Below are 22,766 nucleotides of genomic sequence, written 5' to 3'. Positions count from 1 at the left end.
GCGCGCGGCACTTTTTTAATTGCCGCGCATTAATTTAGACTATTTCCATAACCTAAAATTTGATGTGATAACATAAATGCTGCATATTAGAGTTTGATAGTTAATATACATCAGTACCTATAATGGCATCAGCAGTGTCAACACCATCACGGCATAATATCGTGGACTTGAATAGAAGAACTGTCAATAAACTGAAAAATGGGTCACCAAAATTCAAGGATACTTGGAGAGTGGTACTGTTGATATTGCATATAATGTACTATATATATTTGTAATAATTCGTAAAAATTTAATTTTAACTGGTAGCTAAAGTACAGAAGCACTGGCATCCATATCAAGGCATGAATGACATGAGTTATGTGAGCGTAGTGCTCTATGCGTAGTCGTTTGTGCCGTTATGTATGCCTAATTATGTTGTGTTCTCTTTGTGCAAGTGTAATTCAAATTTTGGTAATTATGGTGATACAGCTATAAGTTGTTTTGTTAATTTGCAAGATATATTGTCTTATTTGGTAAGGTTAGGTGAAGTTTATATTCCTGTACAGTATAAGGCAAGAGTGACACCATTACCGGTAACATTATTCTGTAAATTTAGTATTTATTTATTTAACTTGGTAGAGATAAGGCCGTCGGCAGCTGGAAGAGAGGGCCAGCGGAGAGGTAGGATCGCTGAGGTGGAAGGGGTAGCCAGTATGGAGGGTCAGCAGAGCACCGTCACCACATTAAAGTACAGCAATCACTTCTTACATTAATAACTTAGCCACGGATTATGCATTATAATCTATAGGCCTACAGATTTGCTACACTCACCTCAGTATTGTGCGGTTAGAGCGATGCAGCAGTTCAAAATAATTTTGGTGTAGACGCTCCTGGTGGATGTACTTCTGCTTAAATAAATATTCTGGAACACATCCCACGAAATGGCCATTCCTCACACCATCACCATACTTTGGTGTTGCTCCAGACTTCCTGCCATATTCGCTCAACTTGATCTTTGTGAGGGCTAGTTTAAGGGTCCACGAGATTGTAGGTGTGGTTGACTCTTAGATGGACGTACCTCTCCTCTTGCAAGCAATTGTATGCCTTCCAACAGTCACTAATAATTGTAGTTTCAGGGCGGATTTTTTCTCTTATTACCTCCAGCAAAGTGGCTCAACAAGAACAAGGAAACACTTCTCTGTACCACACTTCACTCTCCCAAACATCCAGTGGTTTTATGTCACAGATGTTGCTACTGTCTCCTCACATCTGGCCACAGTTAGTGCTGCTAAGATGAACATCCCATTAAATTACAGGAAAATATGTCATAAGAAAATAATTAAAAAATACAAGGCAATAAAAGCCTAGAATCTGTGTAATAATCTGAGCTGGTGTTGCGCAAATGCAACGACATAATAATTACAAAGTTTATGACAAGAGTAAATTTAAAGCTTGGTTTAAAAGATAGGTCTCTATCCGAATCTCTTCTCTCCTCTCTCTCTCTCCACCCCCAACATCTCTCTGTTTATTTTCTTGTTTCGCTTTTCTGTCTTGGCTTATCTCTGTCAACTGTTACATATTATATCACAGACAATTTTATTACATAGTATATGGGACATCAACGACTTTTAAGTAAATTAAACACAGGTGACTTATCTCCTGTTAAAATGAATGAAACTATTATCCCTTACAGTGAGAGTAAAAAATCTAGGAATTTATATGGACTAAAACTTAAGTTGGAATACTCAAATCGCACACACATGTAAAATAATTTTTATGAAAATTCACGCACTAAAAAGAATTCGAAATTTCCTTCCATTGCTTCTCAAGAAGAATTTAGTGCAGTCGCTCTTGATGCCTCATTTTGATTACTGTGACACTCTCTACACTGACCTTAACATGAGACTGACAGACAGACTACAGCGTGTTCATAATGCATGCGTTCGATTTATTTGCAACGTCCGTAGATCTGACCGTATCACACCTTCACTAAATATGCTGTCCTGGGTCCGTCTCAAAGAGTGAAGAACTATTCACTCTCTCACTTTATTCTTCAGTATTCTTCAAAACTCTAACCCTAGCTACTTAGCTTCTCATTTTCAACATTTGTCCTCATATCACGAAATAGATACTCACTCACAACACCATATCACACTCTCCATTCCTAAACACAAAACATCCTTCTACTCTTCATCTTTCACCGTCTCTGCAGCTCATCTCTGGAACCTCTACCACAACATGTCAGAGACTGTCGGACATTGTCTAGTTTCAAAAATAAATTAAAATTGCACTTTTTCAATTCAGATTCCTTTCAGTTATAAGCCCTTTTCTCTGCGATAGTTTTGTAAAAATATAGGCTATATATTTCTTTTTCTTCCTTTCCCCTTTTTGTTCTCTTTATCAGCTGATGAATTTATTATCATAGCCTTTTATTGTGAATTTTATTTAATTTTCTTTTTTTTTTTTTCCTTTTTTATTATTAGGCTATTTTATTACATTCTATTTTGTTATATTCTTCCTTACGTTTTTCCATATTAACCATTTGTACTAAATGAGTTGCTTTCACTATATTCCAATGTATTTTACTTTCTTTTTTCTATTATGGTATTATTTCCATGTTTAGTGTCGATTTTATTATGCTATTATTATTTTTTTTTTGTAATATGTTAGTATTCTGTTCTTTAACTTTTTGTTAAATTTTAACTGCTTGTATACTTTGTGACCTGGTAGAGTGTAAGAGAAGGCCCTATGGCCTTAACTCTGCCAGTATAAATAAAGAATTATTATTATTATTATTATTATTATTATTATTATTATTATGTATTTACCACTGAAGTGTGTAGGATTCGAACCAATGATACTGCTCATACTCTAAAACAGTAGGCTACTCCAATGCTTTGACCTCAATGCCACAAGAGTAGATGAAGAAATGACAATCAAATATTCTCCATCACCTGTTACATCCAACATTGGAGGTTTAAGGACATGTCAAGCTGTTATTAATCTCGCATAGGATAGGGACTGGTGACGGACTTATGTGAGGGCAGCAATGAACCCGCGGGTTCCTTAAAAGCCATTTGTAAGTAATTACCAATATTGCTGCCAACATTTCTCACTTGTTATCTATATCAAACAACAAACATTATGCACCATAGGGTACTATTTAATAGACTAACACAGTTGCATAACAAATGTTTCTCGCACTCACATTTCCATATATGCAAATGACTCTATACTTATATTTCACATTATTTATTTTCACTGTCATTACTTGTAAGTTTGATTCTCTGTTTCAGAATTCTTATCATCCAGTTACTCATAATTAGACAGAGGATGTATATACACTAAAAACTGATAAAATACGCTTCAACTAAAGGGCTACACTAAGCATTTAAAAATAAGCTGACTGTGGAATGATTTAGTGCACTTTTAATAAGGGCTTTAGATAACTTCTAATTATATTTCCTCATCCTTCCAAACTCTAAACTGGCTACGGCTTAACGAACATAGAAATTCTCATTCTCTTGTTCTCCTTTTCCAAGTCCTTGACACCTTTACACCTACCTATCTTGCCTCCCATTTCAGTTACCTGTCATCATATCATAATCTCTTCACACACACGCAAAATAGCCGCATACTAGCCATACCAACACATAAGACATCATCGTATTCATCATCATACACAATCTCGCTCTCGCGCTTGTGGAATACCCTACCCAGTGACATCAGAGACTGTCGGAATTTAGTAGCTTTCAAAAGCAAACTTATTAAGCATTTTCTTACTGCGTAGAGTAGGTTTACTTTTTACTTCATTAATAATTTTTTTTTTTCTCTCTTCTTAACTTTTACAATAAACTGTCTAGCTATTATTAATCAGTTAATCTTTTAGTACTTCGATTTTTATTGTATTTGTAAATTTAATACTAATTGTAATTATAATTGTAATTGTATTCTTAATATTGTAGTTGTAATCCCTTGATAGATGGGAAGAGAAGGCCTGATGGCCTTATCTCTACCAGCTTAAATAAATAAATAAGTAAATATTTTTTCTTTCAAAAAATTCTGGTGGAAAAATATCAAAATAATTCCACTTGTGTTAATGCAGGTGCTTTTGCCGTAGTTCAAATGACTAAGTTATATGTTTTTTTTTTTTTTTTTTTTTTTTTGAAGGGTCACCTTGTTTCAGTTAATACAAGCCTGTATGCTGAAAATGAACGTAGCCTATCACAGGATATAATTGAACCAAACTTAAAAAGAGAGACCCTTGTAAGATCCCCAGTACTTAGCCCAGAGTCCATCTGTCCCTTCAGTATAGATGTTCCTTTCTGCAAATGGCTTTGACCACAGGGTATCTGTCTGATACAGGGGGGAGAGCCATTCATCCTTCCCATTGAAGGCTTTAAGGAACCAACCTGGACAAATACCCAATGTCCCATCCCTACCTTCCCGTGGTGCAGCTGTTAGTAAGCATAATTTTACAAGCTGAACTAAAGGGAGGGGCTACTCATCCATTAGCACTGGTCAGCTTGATGAGTTAATGACTGAATTTGGTATAATTTTCCTCTATCCAATACCTAATTCCCTCTTTACCCTTTCCTATCCAGTCCTCTGACTGAACTCTTACTTTCTTCGACCCCGACAGCATTAGAGCATTCGAGGCCTAGGGGTTCATTTCCCTTTCCTTCCTCCTCTTTCTACTTTTCTGTTCCTAGTGCTGACCTGCTATGGCACTAAAATCGTCCTCCAGTGGCTTAAGGAGGGAAAGCTGGTGATCAACAAGATCTCCCAGCTAGGTCCAATGGACCTGTCGACCAACAGCAGGTGTGGTCCTCCAGACATTCTGGGGGTTGTGTGTGAATGAAGTAGCCACCAAAACGTTAAAATATGGTGTTCACTTAAATCGGCTACAACTTGCCAAATCTGTGCTTCAGTGGCTGGTCATGATAATATCTTTGAAAAATATTGGAGTGCAAGAGGTCAAATGACTTTGTTGTCAAACGCCTGGCATTAGAAAACAACAACAACAAAATCAATTTTTCTGGCACACTGTGGTAGATCTTTGAGAGAATTTCTATACACTCCTTTCAACATCTCTGCATCTTCAACTACAGCCAAACAGTCAAAATGAGAGGTAGACCTCTGGTGTTCAGTTATTCAGTTGCCTTAGGCAGGAATGACTACTGTGCTACTAGGAATTCCAAGTTCTTCTGCAGACCAGGCGAACAGCACCCTGCCCTCTACAGGCATTTGCTGGAACTTAAGAGCTGGCTATCCATAGTCCTCCATTCCTGAACTGTGAATGAGCTGTTTCGTTTCTTCATGATGGCTGGCTCAAATCAAGCGCATAGGCAATGAAATGTATTGGAATGTTTGGCCATTCCCTTGGGCCATGAGCAGGCTCTTATGTATGCATGGGCCCGGCCCCTGGGCAGCGAAATTTTGAGAGAGGAAAAAAAAAAATCGAGCTGAAAATAAATGTTCGATATTTTTCTACTTCGCAGATGTCTGCTTTAGATAGCATAATATCATTGGTTTATATGCAAAACACATTAAATCAAAAATATTACTTTGGAGAAAAAGGCGCATATAATGTACATAATGTCTGTATATAAACTTAGAATTGGAAAATGAAATACATATAAAGAGAAACTTCTTCTTCTTCTTCTTCTTCGGTTCTACAGCCAGGTTCCAGCCTTGACCGCCCCAACGATGCTTTTCAATGTCCTTGGATCTAACACCTTTGTTTTCCATCCTCTAACACCTGCTGCTATTATATCCTTCTCCACTTCATCCAGCCATCTCAGCTGAGGTCTCCCTACTTTTCTGGTGCCAAAAGGTATAGTGAGAGTCAATTTCTTGCAAGGATCATTTTCATCCTTCCTACAGATATGGCCCAGCCACCTGACTCTCCTAGCTTTAATTTCTCTGCAAACATCTGGTTCTTTAAAAAGTTGGTATAATTAATAGTTATATCTTTTCCTCCAACTGCCCTCATCATTTACTGGTCCGTATATCGTCCTCAGAACCTTTCTCTCAAATATACTCAGCCTACAATTGTCGGCACTGCCAACTGCCCAGGTTTCAGATCCATACAGCAAGACTGGTCTTATTAATGTTTTATATAATTTGTACTTAGTGTTGAGGCTGATATCATGTGATCTTAACTGTTTTTGAAGTCCATGATAGCATCTGTTTGCTGTGAGGAGTCTATGTTGGATTTCTGCACTCACATTATTATCTGAGGTAACTAGTGAACCTAGGTACTTAAATTCGGTGACTTTTTCAAACTTGTATCCTCCTACTTCAAGGTACTCCATTTCTGAGGGATTTATTGATACCTCCATATACTTGGTCTTACCCTCATTTACTTTGAGCCCCATTTGCTGTGCTGCAGCATCTAGGTTGATGAATACATCTTTGATGGCTCTTTCTGATCTCCCAATAATGTCAATATCATCAGCATAAGCCAATATTTTCACCGATTTGTGGAATATTGTACCCCTCCTTTCAATTCCTGAGCTTCGGATAACCTTTTCCAAAGCAATATTGAACAACAGACATGCAAGTGCGTCACCTTGTCTGAGGCCCTTCTGTGTATAGAAAGGTTCTGAAAGTCCTGCCTGTAGTTTAACTCTACAATTAACCCTAGTTAGGGTTGATGTTGTCAGGGCAACAAGCTTTGTAGGAATTCCGAGCTCCTCCATGGCATCAAACAACCTCTCCCTGTTAATATTATCATATGCTGCCTTATAATCTATGAACAGGTGGTACGTATTAATCTTATACTCTCGAGTCATTTGAAGTATTTGTCGTAATGCCTGTATCTGATCAGAGGTTGATTTCCCCTCTCGAAAGCCACACTGATAGCTTCCTATAATTCTTTCTGCATGTGGTAATATCCTCCTATATAGGACATTTGAAAAGATCTTATATCCTCTATTTAACAGCATGATCCCTCTATAATTTGAATACTCTAGGGGATCTCCCTTCTTATATATTGGGTAGATCAGACCCTCTTCCCATTCTCTCGGCAGGCATTCTGTTTCCCAAATTCGGCAGATAATTGTGTGAAGTTTATGAAGGAGGACTGTTTTTGGTATCTTTATCATTTCTGCCTTTATGCCATTGGCAGAGAAACAACTTACTGAAAATAATATTTTGAGGATTCAATTTTGTCAAGAATGTTCAAACGCCTTTTTCTCAGAAGTAATATTTTGTACTTAATGTGTTTTGCTTGTAAACTGATGATATGTTATGGTACATTGTTGTTACATGCCACTTATTTTTACAGTCTGACTGCTAAATGTCTAAGATGTCAGTTGGTTTGGGGCTCAACATTTTTTCAGGCCTATGGGCGTAACACTACCGTGGAACCATCTAGAGTCGACCTGGGGGTCTAGATTCGACCACTGTGTACACTTTCTAATTTCACGTGTTTATTCCAATAGAATTGTCTACTAGCCGCCACTGCTTGCTTCCAGCTGACTGATAACACTTCCCCTTTCAATCTCGCATAGTAGTGCCAATCGTATTGTGCGTCGATTATGTAAAGTTCAATGTTGCCAATACCAAAATAGTAACAAAAAATACTCTGTCTAACTTTTAACAATTTAGCCTTGTTTAACTGTAATGCAATACAAAATAACTGTATTTCTGTAATCAGAATTTTAAGCTTAACAACATACTACAACAAAAAATATTTTTCCATATTATTGAGAGATGTCAGAAGTTGAAGTTGTATTCCAGTACAGAGTCGACCATGAAGGCCTGTGGAATTAATCCATTCCAGCCACAAAGAGTCCTTAATAAACTACCACAATCTGGTTTGACAGAGTCTCCAGAATCTCAGTCCACACCGGCACTGGTGGGAGAAGCGGTCATCAGAGTGCTCCAGGGCATGAGGTATGAAAAATAATTAGCTGCCAAGAAAAGAAAAAGGAAAATTGAAATTGAACCAGGGAAAAGTATTGTATCAATAGGCCTACTGAATGCGGAACATGAAGAAATCTCTCATCCTGTCTCAACTGAGGAGACCAGAAAAAGAGAAGCCAAGAAAAGAAAACAGAGAGGATACCAGGAGTCCAGTGATAGTGATGAAGACGGACGACATTCCACTAAACATTCGTCAGATGAGTGGGTTGAAGAGGAAGATAACATTGATACTGAAAATTTTGATTACCCTAAATTAGGGGATCAGCTTTTAGTGAATTTCCCAACTAAAAAGACAATTAAATTTTGTGTCGGTTGCATTGAGGAACTGGTTCCAGGAGAAGGACTTTAACTTCGTTTTGTTAGAAATTGTGGTGGATTCCAGTTCAAATATTCTGAGGTGGAGGATATGAGTCTTATTGACTATGTTCAGGTAGAAAGAAAACAAAGTGCTTCTGTTCCTATGGAGGAAAAGGAATTCGTAAAATTTGGTGTTGATTTTCAGGGTGATGATATTAATTAGGAGATGGAAACTTCATTTTCTGTATTTTTCGGGGCATTTTATTAATTAGTACATTAATAATGTGATAATGTTGTGTGTAGTTTGACGTAATTTTATGTCTGCTAATTAATTAAATATTTTCTATTAAATTTATGAGCCTTAACGTATTTAATGTATGCACATTAAAATAACTGTTTAAAATTCGCATTTTCCTATCCCAAATAAGTTAAAAATAAAAAATAATAAAGTAAATAATAATAAAAGCATCCAAAAGGAGGTCGATATCGACTGGAATGAGAGCAAACGTTCATTTACATGTATTTTTAATGTGGTGGTCGACTTAACACCATGTACAGGATTGAGTCGACCGGCGTTTAAAATTTGTTTTCCTCAGTGACCGCGGAAGTTCATAAAATGAAAATAATAGAAAACAATCCCTGAGTTGTACGCTATAACATACCATTTTTAGTGAAATACTAGATAGCATTGTCTGTGAAGTAGCATTAAAAGTACGAAAAAAAGCGGTTGACTCTAGACGGTTTGACGGTACCTAAATACAGGGCTGGCTATAAGTCACGAATTCCATGAGTGTGGTTGTGACAATCATTCCTCTCGTTACAAGAAACTTTTTTTTAAAGTTTTATCATAAAAGTGTATGGAAATTGTGAAAAAATTAGCAAATAAACAATTATATGCAATAGTACTTAAATTAAAATATTCATTTTTCACCAAAACTGTTGAATATGCACAATAATTGAAGCATCAGCTGGAACAACGTTATAAGTTACATTTAGTAAAATTTACAGGAGCTGCAAAAATGTGTACACGTACAACATTGTTCTAATAGGGTAGCAAATTTTTGAGTGGACAAATTTCACGTACTGCATTGATGGACAGTTGCAAGCCAAGGAGTATAGCAAGGTAACATGACATACAACATTATTACACGGAAACACGCCGAATGAAAATTTTGTAACTTACAACGTTGTTCCAGCCGATGCTTCAATTATGCAAAATAAAATTGGTCTTAATTGATTAGTCTTCTTTCAAAACACAAAGATATATTATGAGTACTTTTTAAACATTATATATCAATAAAAAATTGCATTTTCATACAAATCCTCGGTCTTGTCATAATATACATAATTTTGTTGTTTCAGCGCTGCTTGGCAAGAATGAAAGAAAATCGTGGGAAAATATTGAACAAATTGAGGAACATTAATCCTGATATTGATGTAAAAGAGTTTCTTGTGACACTAGAAAACCTTGAACGTGAAAACTGTAAGGATAAAGATGAAGCAAATGAAAACTCACTTACCAGGGAAGGTAATTAGCTAATGAAATAAATTGCTTATTATTTTTCTTTCTCTAAACTGATAAATGGCAATGCAACAGTGAAATGAACAGTTGGTATTGTACATCTTGATTACACAACTTTTAACACCGTATCACTTCGGAATATGTATGATAAGACTTTCCTGTGTTAAATTTCAACGTATCTTGTTTACATGTTTCGACCTATTTATGGGTCATCTTCAGAACTGGTCGTTGTTGGTCTTGGCACCACTTGTTCTGTTTCCTGTGAGGGTGTGTTCCTGTGGTATAGTGTACAGTCAAAGAGTGTGTGTTTTGAAGTTGAGTTGTGTGTTGAGAATTTCGTTGGGGTGTGTTTTCGTGTGTCTGTATATGTCATATTGTTCTAGTGTGTTGAGTTTCTGGCTTTTTGGCTGGATGTGCAGTATTTCCATGTCTGTGTTGATGTTTCTGTGGGTGTGGTTAGCATTTGTGATGTGTTCTGCATATGTGGAGGTGTTTTGTAATTTTGTTATGGCTGTGATGTGTTCTTTGTAACGTGTTTGAAATGATCTGCCTGTCTGTCCTATGTAGAAGATGACCCATAAATAGATCGAAACATGTAAACGAGGTACGATGAAATTGAACACAGGAAAGTCTTACCATACGTATTCCGAAGTTGATATTGTTTTGTTATCTGTAGTTGTAATGTTGTTACCTGTTTCTTTAGAGAGTAATATTCATATTTTGCTTTCATTCACAAGCAATTATGTGTGCTAACATAATATATTTTCTTTTGATAATGTATTTACAAATAATATTAAAATATATTGATTTAAAATATCAAATCTGATATTGGTAATAGTCTCAGAGTAGGCTTCATTCTGGTATCCCACTAAATACCATCTCACTCTCACTAATACCACTGACACTATGTAACCACGTATATCTACTTGGTAGATTGATTAGGTAATCAGAAAAATATTGCAACATACATTTACATAATAAACAAAAACTACGTAAATACTAAACAAACTTAACTACTTCATCTATAAAATGTTACACTAGCATTGTAGTTTCTTTACATATAACTTATATATTGATGGTTAAGAAGTGATATCTCATATCCGTGAATTTGCAAGTGAATCAAGAAAGTATTAAAAAAACATAAAATTGTTTAGTCACACGTTAAAAAGTGTTCAAACAGACGGCCCGTTTCGACGTGATGTTACATCTTCATCAGTGTCTCCTTAACTACTGATGATCTTGAATTCTGCGATGTGCATTTGTTGGTTGTAGGGGGGGGGGGGGGGGTGTTGCTCTTATGTAATTGTGTATTAAGTATATGTTGTGGGTATGTTATTGTATGTTTGTATATTTCGTATTGTTCTAAGATGTTTAACTGTGGACTTTTTGGTGTGATGTGTAAAATTTCCATATCTGTTTCTATATTATTGTAGTCATGATTATTGTTGATAATGTGTTCTGCATAATTTGATGTGATGTAGGGTTTGGTTATAGCTTTAATATGTTCATTATATCTTGTGTGAAAGGATCTTCCTGTCTGTCCTATGTAAAAATGTGGGCAACTATTGCATATTAGTTTGTAAACTCCAGTTGAATTATATTTATTTTAATGTTTAATGTGATTATTTAGATATTTCTGTGTTGTGTTATTTGTTTTGTATGCTATCTTGTATTTTAGTTTTCTGAATGAAGTTGCAATTTGTGAGTATAAGTTTTCAAAACACTACACAAAACCATTTTTAAGTACTTGTTTCACAGTTTACAAATATGACGACTTGGAACCATCAGACTTCACAGCATGAAAGATAAAGAAGTAGAAAGTAACAACTTTAATTTCGTCCACTGGTGGACTTAATACATTTTGAAACGATGCTCCTCATATCTGGTATTACATTATGAATTAAGATGCTTTTCCTCCACTTTTTCTTCCAGAGGAAGAGTTAATAGCTGAGTATGAGGCAATGCTGGAGAGCGAAGAACTCATGTTTTCAGATATGCTTCAGAGGAGTCTCAAGAATGAAGTCATTTGTCCCATATGTCAAAAAGCAACAATGGTGTCAAAAGAAATTTGGCCACATGGATGCTTTATTCTATGCCCTGCCTGCAATATTCAGTTTTCATTAACCAAAACTTTAGAAGAATTTGAACATCATCTTCACCTATGTGTTGATGAACACAGTACTAAATGCTCAAATGACCCACGGTTTGATGTTGTGCCTGAAGATGATAATCCGCATATGTATATGCTATGTGATCATTGCTTGTATCTGAATATTATTTTGTAACTTAAAAACTTAAGTTTTACTGCTAGTGCAGTATTACATTTCGTTAGTGTACCTTGTTTCAGAGTGAAGGCACATAAATTGAATGAAACCATAGAATACATTTAAAACCACATAAAATGTTTGTCGTAGAATATTGTATTTCAATTCAACTCCAAGTTGCCAGTCTTGTAATGGTAATTTTCATCCAGGCGACAATGCTCATACTGACATTATGAAATTATCGTGAGCAGATACAATATTATAAGCAGTGCTTTTCTTCTGGAGAGAAAGGTGATGGAACTCTCTGTAGAATATATTATAGCAGATGGGGAGATGATTACTGTCCAATGCACGGGAATTTTGTCGTTTTTAACCTCCTTTTTGTCCAACTTTGAAGTTCGAGAAAAACATAATTACTAACAGATTTTTCGATTCTGTAGTGAAAAATACAATATGCCAAAACACCATTCTGGCACTTTCAACCAGAAAAAAAGCACTGATTATAACAAGTGATGTTTAAATGGTCACTTTTCAAAGTTGGCTCCGTTTTTAGACTTAGAGCTTGATATTTAAACTTTACTAAAGCTTTTTATTTTTGATGATAATAAAAATCCCATAGAAATGTCCTGCATCTCTGATAAGGTACAAAAATTAAAAAAAAAAAAAAAAAATCCGTACTTTCGCTCTCCACTTCAAAAGAAAAGTAAAGCTCAGGGTCCTGTGTTGTACATGAAAGTGACAGTTTCTTTTCCATGTCAAAATTAATTTCTGTTGGTCTAGTTCCAATTGTTGATGTTCATGCATTCGCTGACACTTGAGAAATGAAAGTTTTGACATTACAAATCTGGTAGAAACCAAGAAAGCCACGGTGGTGGTACAGGTTACCATTCATGAAGTCTATTTATTGTTTTAAGCAGTACATCCATTGTAAGAGATATTCGTTGTACACAATTTTCTTATACAATTTCGCATGTGTTGTATATGCAAACCAAATTTTGTAATTTCAGTGTTACTGTTTTTCTTTTTATCTAATTCTAATTTTATTTTTTTTGAGCAAAGATGGTTGCCATGGTGTATGAAAAATTAGAAAATATTGCCTGAAATCAGATTGCCATGTATTTGGTCCTAGTGATCGTAGTTTTTTTTTTTTATTGTGCTGAACAGGGGAAGGTTTGGCTATTGAATTAATCTAGAATGGTTACCTACTGCATTTTAAGGTGAAAATTAATTTTTTATTTCTCCTTAAAAGTTATATTTTTATCATTCTATTGGTACACTTTTTTTTAGAAACTATTTAACTTAACATTATGCAATTTTCAGGGCATGTTAATACATATATGGTAGTCTTAATAGTGTAGTTATTTTAAAATAGCTACCTAAAAAAAAGCCTGATTTCTATTCATTTTTCTAGATGGAAAAAATAATGTTTTGAACGACGAATATTCACTTGAGCCCTAGTACAAAAATAATGGATATGTTAAAAGGATGTTACACAGTTTTATTTTAGTGTCCTTTGATAATAAGTGGTTGGAATTTAATTATCACCAGGAATATAGAAAATGAATAAAGTTTACCAATGTACAATGTTGTAATAATAATAATAATAATAATAATAATAATAATAATAATAATAATAATAATAATAATCTAAAAATACCTTTAAAATTTAAAAATTAATTTCTAGCTTACAATGCAGTAGATAACAATTATTTTATGTCAATTGAATAGCCAAAAGTTCCTTTATTTATTTATTTATTCCTTTTTTCCCCCCATGCACCATAACAATCATCTTCCTTTAAACCTTTATACATAATGTAATACATGTTGAGTAACTTTTGGACAGACATGCTCTATTCTAGTGACAGTCTTAAGTTTATATTCTGAAAACAAGAATGGACCTTGAAATATAGTGTATGGTTTTAGGTTATGTAAGCAATTTGATATTATCAGTATTATATTTATTATTAAGAAAATGTATCTCTGTATATTTTTTGTAAATTTCGTCCTTAATAAAATAAGATAAATAAATAAACTTGCTGTTGTAATACATTGCAACACATACATGGTTCTGATTTGTCATAGATTACAGGTGTGTCGAGTAGATATTTAAGGATACAAGGTCCAAGGTAGAAAGGATGATTCATTACATAGAACAGGATGAGACAAGGTCTTGGACTATGACATCTCACAAGAAAGAATGGACTGAAATTGTTTAGGAGTACAGGGCTCTTAATTTAGTGCTAAAAATACCTAGTACTTGTTTTCTTCTTCAGACTCTCCGAAAACATAGCAATTCTACATAGGCCCTAAAAAGCAAACATTTAGGTCAGCGCTTCTCAAACTATGGTCCGCAGACCACCTGTGGTCCTCAAGGTCTGCCCTTGTGGTCCTTCAAAAAAAAAGGGAGAAGAAAAAATAAAATTCAAACAAATTGCGTATCACTCCATAGCTGAAAATCTCAGAGTTTGGAAATGACACATGGCAATCGCCTTTCATTTTTTCTCTCAGTACTGACATTTCATGAAATTTATTACCTTATCCGTCTACTGACTTCCCACTCTACTTTCAACAACAAAAAAGTGATTTAAAGCACTATGAACATGGTATTTCTCGCCATCTTTTTCCTGCATATATGGCGCCGCCCCTGTAAGCTAGCCAGGGACCACCCAAATTCATAACAGAGGACCGAACCTTTTCATGTATTTATGACTTTCTTGATAGTTTTGCCAACACCCAGTCTGCACATTGAAATGATCATGTACCAATAATACAACTCTGAGGTCACAATTTGAAACTTATTTTCCAAGTAAATATGACGAATTTTCAAGGGTTCGTGATAGTTTCAATATCAGAGTGAAAGTTAACATATTTTCTTTGAGTGAAAGAGAACAGTTAATTGAACTCTCGAATGAGACCGGACTTAAAATGAAATTCCAAGCGGAAGGTATGGTTAATTTCAGGACCTCATCACAAGTGAAAAGAGAATACAGTGAATTGTACAATGGTGCTTTACAGATTATACTACTGGGTTCAAAAAGTTCCCGGAATTTTACTACCATTTTTCATATTAATATATAACAGGGGATATTATACATTTGTTTTGTTGGCAACATTCATGATGTCATTTCCTTAAAGTTTGTTGATAATGGCGATTGTTGGTTTTAAGTTGTAGGCAATTGTTTATCATACTGTTTTGTTTGTTCGTCGCATTTTGTAATTAGGTCCACAGAGCAACGTACAAACATCAAGTTCTGTGTTTTGTTACACAAAACTCCTGCAGAGACATAAAATTGTTGGAAGAAGCATATGGCGAAGCAGCAATGGAAAAAACTCAAGTGTATGCCTGGCATAAACGCTTTTCTGGTGGCCGCGATAGCATCAAAGATGACGTACGCAGCGGCCGACCAACAACTGCAACAAATGAAGCAATCGCTCAGCGTGTGCGTAATGTTGTGAGGGACGACCGACGTAAAACCATAAAAGAGATAGCAGCAGAGGTCGGAATATCAGTCGGAAGTGTACACAGTGTTATTCACAAGCATCTCAACATGCATTACGTGTCTCAGAAGTTAGTTCCGAAAATGTTGTCGGCAGAACAGAAAGAAACAAAAATGACTCTTGCTGGGGACATGATTAGTATGGCTGATGAAGATGGTGATTTCTTAAACAAAATTATTGCTGGTGATGAAACTTGGTGCTACTTGTACGACCCAGTCCCTAAACGACAGTCATCTGAGTGGAAATCGAAAACATCTCCTCGGAAGCAAAAATTTCCTAGGGACACTTCCAAAGGCAAAGTTATGTTGGAAGTTTTCTTCGACTCTCAGGGTCTCATCCACCATGAGTTCATTCCAGAAGGTCGTACTGTAACGAAAGAATTGTACGTAGAAATCCTCCGTCGCCTCCAGGACGCAGTGAGAAGGAAACGTCCAGAAAAGTGGGTAGAAAACAACTGGTTCCTTATGCATGACAATGCACCTGCTCATCGCGCAATTATTCTAAGAATTTTCTTGCCAGGCACAACATAAGTGCTTTGGATCACCCACCATACTCTCCTGAGCTCTCACCACCTGATTACTTTCTGTTTCCCCGTCTGTAAAGTCATCTGAAAGGACGGAGATTCAATGCTGAAGAGGTTATCGCAAACGCGACGAGAGCACTAAGACGGTTTCACAAAATGGCTTCCAGGCCTGCTTCCAGGAACTCTACACGCGTTGGCAAAAGTGTGTTGTTGCGGAAGGCAACTATTTTGAAGGGAATGTTGTAGAATAGTGTTTAAGGTACGTTGTTTCTATGATATTAGCAAATTCCGGGAACTTTTTGAACCTAGTATGTAATTCAGTTTGCTTCTACGTATCTGTGTGAGAAAGGCTTTTCATCACTAACTCTAATAAAAACAAAGTAGACTACCGAAATCGACTCAATATGTGACGATTTCAGATTTAAGCTTACCAGCATACATCCAAATATAGAACAACTGTGCAAGAATTGGCAGGTTCATCTCATTAATGTGAGTACCAACATTTATCTTTTAGTTAATAAGTTAAAGATTATCCACACTAATAGCCCTGAATTATTAAATAAATATGAAATGAATTTTCTTCTATTAACAGTAGCTTAATTAGTTAATACTAATATAAAATTTAATTAATTTTAATTAATTAATTAATCTATTTTAAAATATAAGTATATTGATATTAAAATACACTACAAAAATGATAAATTTGCTTTCAAAGGGAACAAGAGTAAGGTGGTCTGCAGAACTGTTCTGCCTTAAAAAAGTCGTCCCCACTTCAAAAAAGTTTGAGAAACGCTGATTTAGGTAACAAAAGTAGAATGCGAAAACAATTAAAAGAACCTTTAAAAACCATTTACGCTCTTAGAAATAAATCAATCTTACATAACTTCAAAATTTTATATATCAAGAAATAAGTAATACCATCATAAAATTAAGATTTCACTCCACTTAATGTTTCATTTTTTATTATATATTAAAAAAAATAGACTTACTGTAAATTAAACTTAAATACCAATGAAGTATGTAAGTATGCCAAATCAAACAAATTTCCTGTTTTTTTTTTTTCAATTTGAAATAAATCAATAACTCAATTTTAAGAATAAGAAGTCTTAGTGACAGCACAATATGTAACAATTTTTACCCCTGTTTACATTAATGTCCTTTTTAATCAGACAAAATCATTTTTTATTTTTTATGAAAATCTCTTTGCACTGAAATAGATGTTACTGGTGCATGAAATCGATCAGTAAAAAACCTCGCATTTTTTTTATACTCTAATTTTTTCCCTATTTATACAAGGTGCTGAGAAGAGTGCATTTTCAAAAATATACTATCGAAAGTCAAACGGTTTTCGTATTATTGAGCGACAAATTTAGCGTATTTTATAAAAACAAGCCTCTTTCAGCGCTCAGAACTCTTGAACCATTTACTGCAGAACATTGAACGAGAGCTCATTTTGAAGCTGACATTTGTTAGGTTATGTTAAGAAGTAATCCTTATTTTTATTGTACACAGAGAGACAGATAATCTGATTTTACTTACTTTTAAGCTTTTTGCGAATTTGTAAAAATGTAAAAAAAAATATTGAAAAAAAACTCTGCATTATTAAGAGAGATTCGGCATTGTTTGCTTAGTGGCATGGCAATAAGTTTCGGGGGTATTAAATAAATTATTTTCACATGCCTAGACTTGAAAGGCGCAGTACCGCATGCCAAGAGATGAAGATAAGCGAGTTGGGCATCATTTTACTCCTGTGTTTATGAAAACCTATGATAAAGCTAGCACAGCCATGACTGCTAGACAACACATAACGTGTTTATGTCTACTGGCCTTGCTTACCTCGGCTAGCTCCTAGCTCATAGTCAGCTGGTTAGTTCAGGCTCATACTATTTATTTTCTTTATTTGATATTTTCAATACTTTCTTATCAACGTGCCATCAGTAAAAAAATATGTGTTTATTTGTACTTTCAATGCGGAATCTAACCATATATTTTAAAAATATTCTTTCCTTGGCAAAGGCGTCTTAATGAGGAAAAATCTAAATTTCTCCATTTCCATAAGAAGTAAAAAAATCTGTTTAATTTCTCAGCATCAAAATAAACCATTATTTTGATCATTGGGTGAAAGGGTTTCGGAGCTACAACAGTTTAAGTTGCTAATTTTATGAAAATACGATAAATTTAAACATTTTTAATTTAAACACTATGAAGTTCTGATGCCTCAAACTTTTCACAAAGCATTGTATCATAGTTCTCTACGTACAAAAGAAGTTTCATTGTATTTAGAAATTGTAAGGTTAATTTTCTCTATATTTCGGTCGATTTGAGATGGAATAGCTCATGCATGCTTAACATTCCTCACATTCTTGAGTTATATCATCTGAATTTGTGCGATATTTTCCTCATTGGTGAAAATCCAGAACTCATGCATCAAATTTATTTACTAAGAAGTTTTTCCAGGCACACTTTTAACATTCTTCTCTGCATCGTAGATACCAAACATAAGCTGCTTCGAATTTGGTGATGGTGAAGAGGAAGGCATATGTGCTCTCACTATCTGGAAATACTATAGCAACATTTTAAAGATTTAATAATTTTGAAATATATATATATATATATATATATATATATATATATATATATATATATTAACAAATAACTTAAATAATTATATTATATAATATTACATATAAAAAAATATTTTTACTCGTAAAAAGATTTAAAGATTTTGATTTTAATATGCAATTTCCTGAATCCAGATACCCCTGCATGTTGTGGTGGAAAGTTTTCCTCGGGATAGGACTGTAGTTTATGTTGCTTTGGACTCCAAAGCAACATAAACCAAAGTTTGGAGGATACAGTATCCACCTTTTTCACAAAACTGATGACTAGGGCAACCATAACATAAAGATTCTGGTCCCGTGAACTGAGTCTTGCTCATTTCTTTGCTAGGACATCTGCTTTTCCAGTGGTTTGGCATATATGGAAGGAAAGGGAAGTATTGCTTCCCCTGTTCATAAAGTGAGAAAGAAGACATTTATTGCAGATAGTGAGAACTATGAATTCTCTGATCTTAAAAGTCACAAAATTTTTTCTCCGAGCACTTGTCCTGGTGGAGGCGGATTCATTATTGATATTCTATAGCAGCAGTCATCAGAACACTGCACCCTCGGGCTAGCGTCTCTTACCTGCAGACAAGACACTACCCTAGTGTGCATTCGTGGCTGCTGGCTGTCACAGTGACGAACTCTTTCATTACAGTTTGTTTTTCGGCCTCTGTGAGATTTTCAAGCGACATATTCACTTCAAAACCGAAAAATGAGTCCTTTTACGACTTTCTACTTGAGTTTTTACTCCCAACATGATCTTGTGCACCTCAGTTGAAAGCGTATTTTCACATTCTAATATTTTAATTGCCTTACAGAAAATTGGAAGTGTACAAATAACAAAATACAGAAAACATTCTGCCACTGCCACTTCATCTTCTTGTGAATACCGGTATACAAATTTCCAAATTAAAGGATGCGTTTCTTCTTCATCTTTTGCCAAATAATACATTTTCAAAGTGTGCCACATTTTAACAAGGTGTTCAACAGCTAATTGAAGGGACAACCATCGAAATGGAATATGACGCAAAATCTGAAAATAGCCCTGTTGAGCAAATTCACAGAAAAATTCCTCGACATTCTTACATGACGACGAGAAGTCGGAATATATTTTCAAGACTAATGCCTCAACATCATACTTAAGGAGTTTAAAACCAAATTTGGCACAATTATGCAGTACATGGCAACAATAATTAGCTTTTACTATATTAGGATTTTTGTCTTCATTTTTCTGAACACTGAATTGTATTTATCATAGTTAACAAATGCTACAATGTTACTTAAACCAAGTCCATTTTCTGCAACAATTGATGTAATTTTATTTGAAATGTCCTTATCATTCTCACTACTGTCTTCATAGAAGTCTAGAATATCGCTACGTTTTCCATGTTTTACAGAAAAATATGTCACCACTAATGGGAAATGCTTCTTGTTACCTTTATTTGACACATCTAAACCAATTGAAAATGGGGTATTTTTAATTCCTTCAGAAGCTTTTCCTGTGAGAAAGGTAAAAGAACGCTTGTAACTAGAGCTTCACTTTTGGTTCGCGCACAACTTTTTTTTTTCGCTACTGAAGAATCATTGAAAACACAAGAGTAAAGTTTATTCCCACAATCTTGTGAACTGTAGGAGTGGTGAAGTTTTACTCCTTGAAATGTTAAAGCCAACTTAGTTGCTGTAACTTTATCATGTTCAACTGAATATCGTGGGGGCATAAATTTCACAATAGAATTATTCCTACTTTGTACTCTGTAATGTTCTTTGTGCCTCTCTGGTTCCAAATGCTTATTAACAGCTTTAACGCCATCATACTTAACTGTAAATGAAACATTGCACACTTTACACCTGCAAGAAAGTTCATCCTCTCCTTTTTCTAGCCAGTTCTTGTACTTCTCATTCGTCAACCATTCATCACGAAAAGAACTAAAGTATCTTTTTGCTGGATTCATATTGAACACAACACAACACTAAAACAAACTCGCACAAACTTCCGCACTTCGCATAACAGACTGCACTGCACTATAAAGCTGTAAGAACTGACTTGTGAAGGATCAAGGAAGTGAATATTGAGCTTTAAATTTGCAATTATTCCATTGTTACGCATTCAGATTTCATTAAAATATTGCTATTAATGCCGCAGCCTCATACTTATTAAATAACATGCCGACATCATACAATAACGTGTGGTGTGTTTTTAAAACATAATTTTGCCGACCGATTGTTGCTCTGTAGGTTTCACTCATTGGACCAGCGACACAAGAAATTGAAAACAATAATACAATTAAATTTCAAAGACCTGCCGAATGTTACGCACGAGACCGCGGCGATAATACAAAACTTTATTAATGGCAAAAGTTAAATAATTGATTAAATGACGATCTTACTCGTATTAATTATGTAAGCATGTGGGGCTTACAGCTGTTTCGGTGCTACTTGACACCATCCTCAGAGCCTTCTGTCACGAGTAAGATGCCCATTTAATCAATTATTTATATTCAAGTGTTAAAAGTAGTGTACGAAAGATTCAACATGGGGCAAAAGTTAATTGAAAATAGTTGATAGAAGTAATATTTCTGAAATATACAGGGTGTTTAAAAAATATGGGGCATAATTTCAGGTATGTATTTCCCACATGTAGACAATCAAAATAGTTTATTACAACATGTGTCCGGAAATGCTTTATTTCAGAGTTATGGCCTTCACAACATTGAAATTCACCGGAACGTTTTTCTTTCCGCAGGTCGTTGCCGTCAAAGGAGACATTAAGAGGGCACTCTGACAGTTCATTCCGAGGCGAAGGTTACATTCAGTGTTGTGTAGGCGTTAGACTGTGCGACATGTATTCAAATCAAGAGCTGGCAGAGATACACTTCATGTACGGTAAGGCGGACGGCAATGCTGCGCTGGCTCGTCGTTTGTACCAGGAGAGGTACCCACAGCGACAATGTCCAGATCGGAAGACATTTGTACGTCTCCATTACGGTCTGTGCGAGTATGGAAAATTTAACTCTCCTGGTTTGGGAAGGGGACGACCAAGATCTACAACTCCAGAAGTACAGGAGGAGATTCTGGAGGCTGTGAACATGACTCCTTCTATCAGCACACGAAGGGTAGCATTGCAAGTCAATGTTCCTCATACGACTGTCTGGAGACTGTTGAAAGAGTATCAATTGTATCCTTATCATTTGCAACGTGTACAGGCCCTGTCACCAGCAGATTACCCTGCACAAGTTAGGTTCTGTCAGTGGTTCTTGCAGCAGTGTGGTGTAAATCCGAACTTTCCTGCCTTGGTATTATTTACAGATGAAGCACAGTTCACACGAGATGGCATAACAAATTTCCACAATCAGCATGTATGGGCGTATGAAAACCCACGTGCAACTGTTCCATCTCATCACCAGGTGCGGTTCTCCCTCAACATGTGGGCCGGTATCATTGGTGATCGATTAGTTGGACCCCATGTACTTGTAAACAGACTTACGGGGCAGGCGTACACAAACTTCCTGGAAAACACCATACCTCATGTTTTAGAAGACACTCCACTGATCAATCGTCAACACATTCACTTCTTGCATGACCGGCACTCCTGCACACTTCAGTCATACGGCTCGCCGGTACTTGGATCGAAGGTTTCCTGATCGATGGATAGGTAGAGGTGGCCCAATTGCTTGGCCTCCACGTTCACCTGATCTGAACCCTCTCGATTTCTACTTGTGGGGCCATTTAAATCATTGGTTTATTCGTCTCCAGTGCCTGATTTGGAATCCCTTCGGAATCAAATTGTGGCATGTTCTGAGGACATATGCAATACTCCTGGAGTTTGGGATCATGTTCGCAGGTCAATGAGACATCGATGTGAGGTCTGTATTCAAGCAGGAGGTGGACATTTTGAACATCTTCTGTAATGACAACGACCTACGGAAAGAAAAACGTTCCGGTGAATTTCAATATTGTGAAGGCCATAACTCGGAAATGAAGCATTTCCGGACACATGTTGTAATGAAATATTTTGATTGTCTACATGTGGGAAATACATACCTGAAATTATGCCCCGTATTTTTTAAACACCCTGTATTATCATCATATCAAAATTCATCTGTTTTAATTTTCTATTTACGTTATCTTTCATTATTGGTGATTGTTGG

The 22,766-nt window shown here is 35.6% G+C and overlaps 1 long non-coding RNA gene across 1 annotated transcript; it reads left to right on the top strand.

Annotated features, from left to right (window-relative positions):
• Positions 1-27: 27 nt before the first annotated feature.
• LOC138715486 (uncharacterized) lies at positions 28-14,020 on the top strand. The gene is made up of 3 exons (XR_011336368.1): positions 28-233; positions 9,571-9,736; positions 11,663-14,020. It is a non-coding gene; the product is annotated as an uncharacterized lncRNA (long non-coding RNA).
• Positions 14,021-22,766: the final 8,746 nt, after the last annotated feature.

This window comes from Periplaneta americana, chromosome 15 (genome assembly GCF_040183065.1).
Source record: "Periplaneta americana isolate PAMFEO1 chromosome 15, P.americana_PAMFEO1_priV1, whole genome shotgun sequence".
Taxonomy (NCBI): Eukaryota; Metazoa; Arthropoda; class Insecta; order Blattodea; family Blattidae; genus Periplaneta; species Periplaneta americana.
Note: the sequence above shows the minus strand (reverse complement) of the source record. Positions and strands in the feature narration are given on the sequence as shown.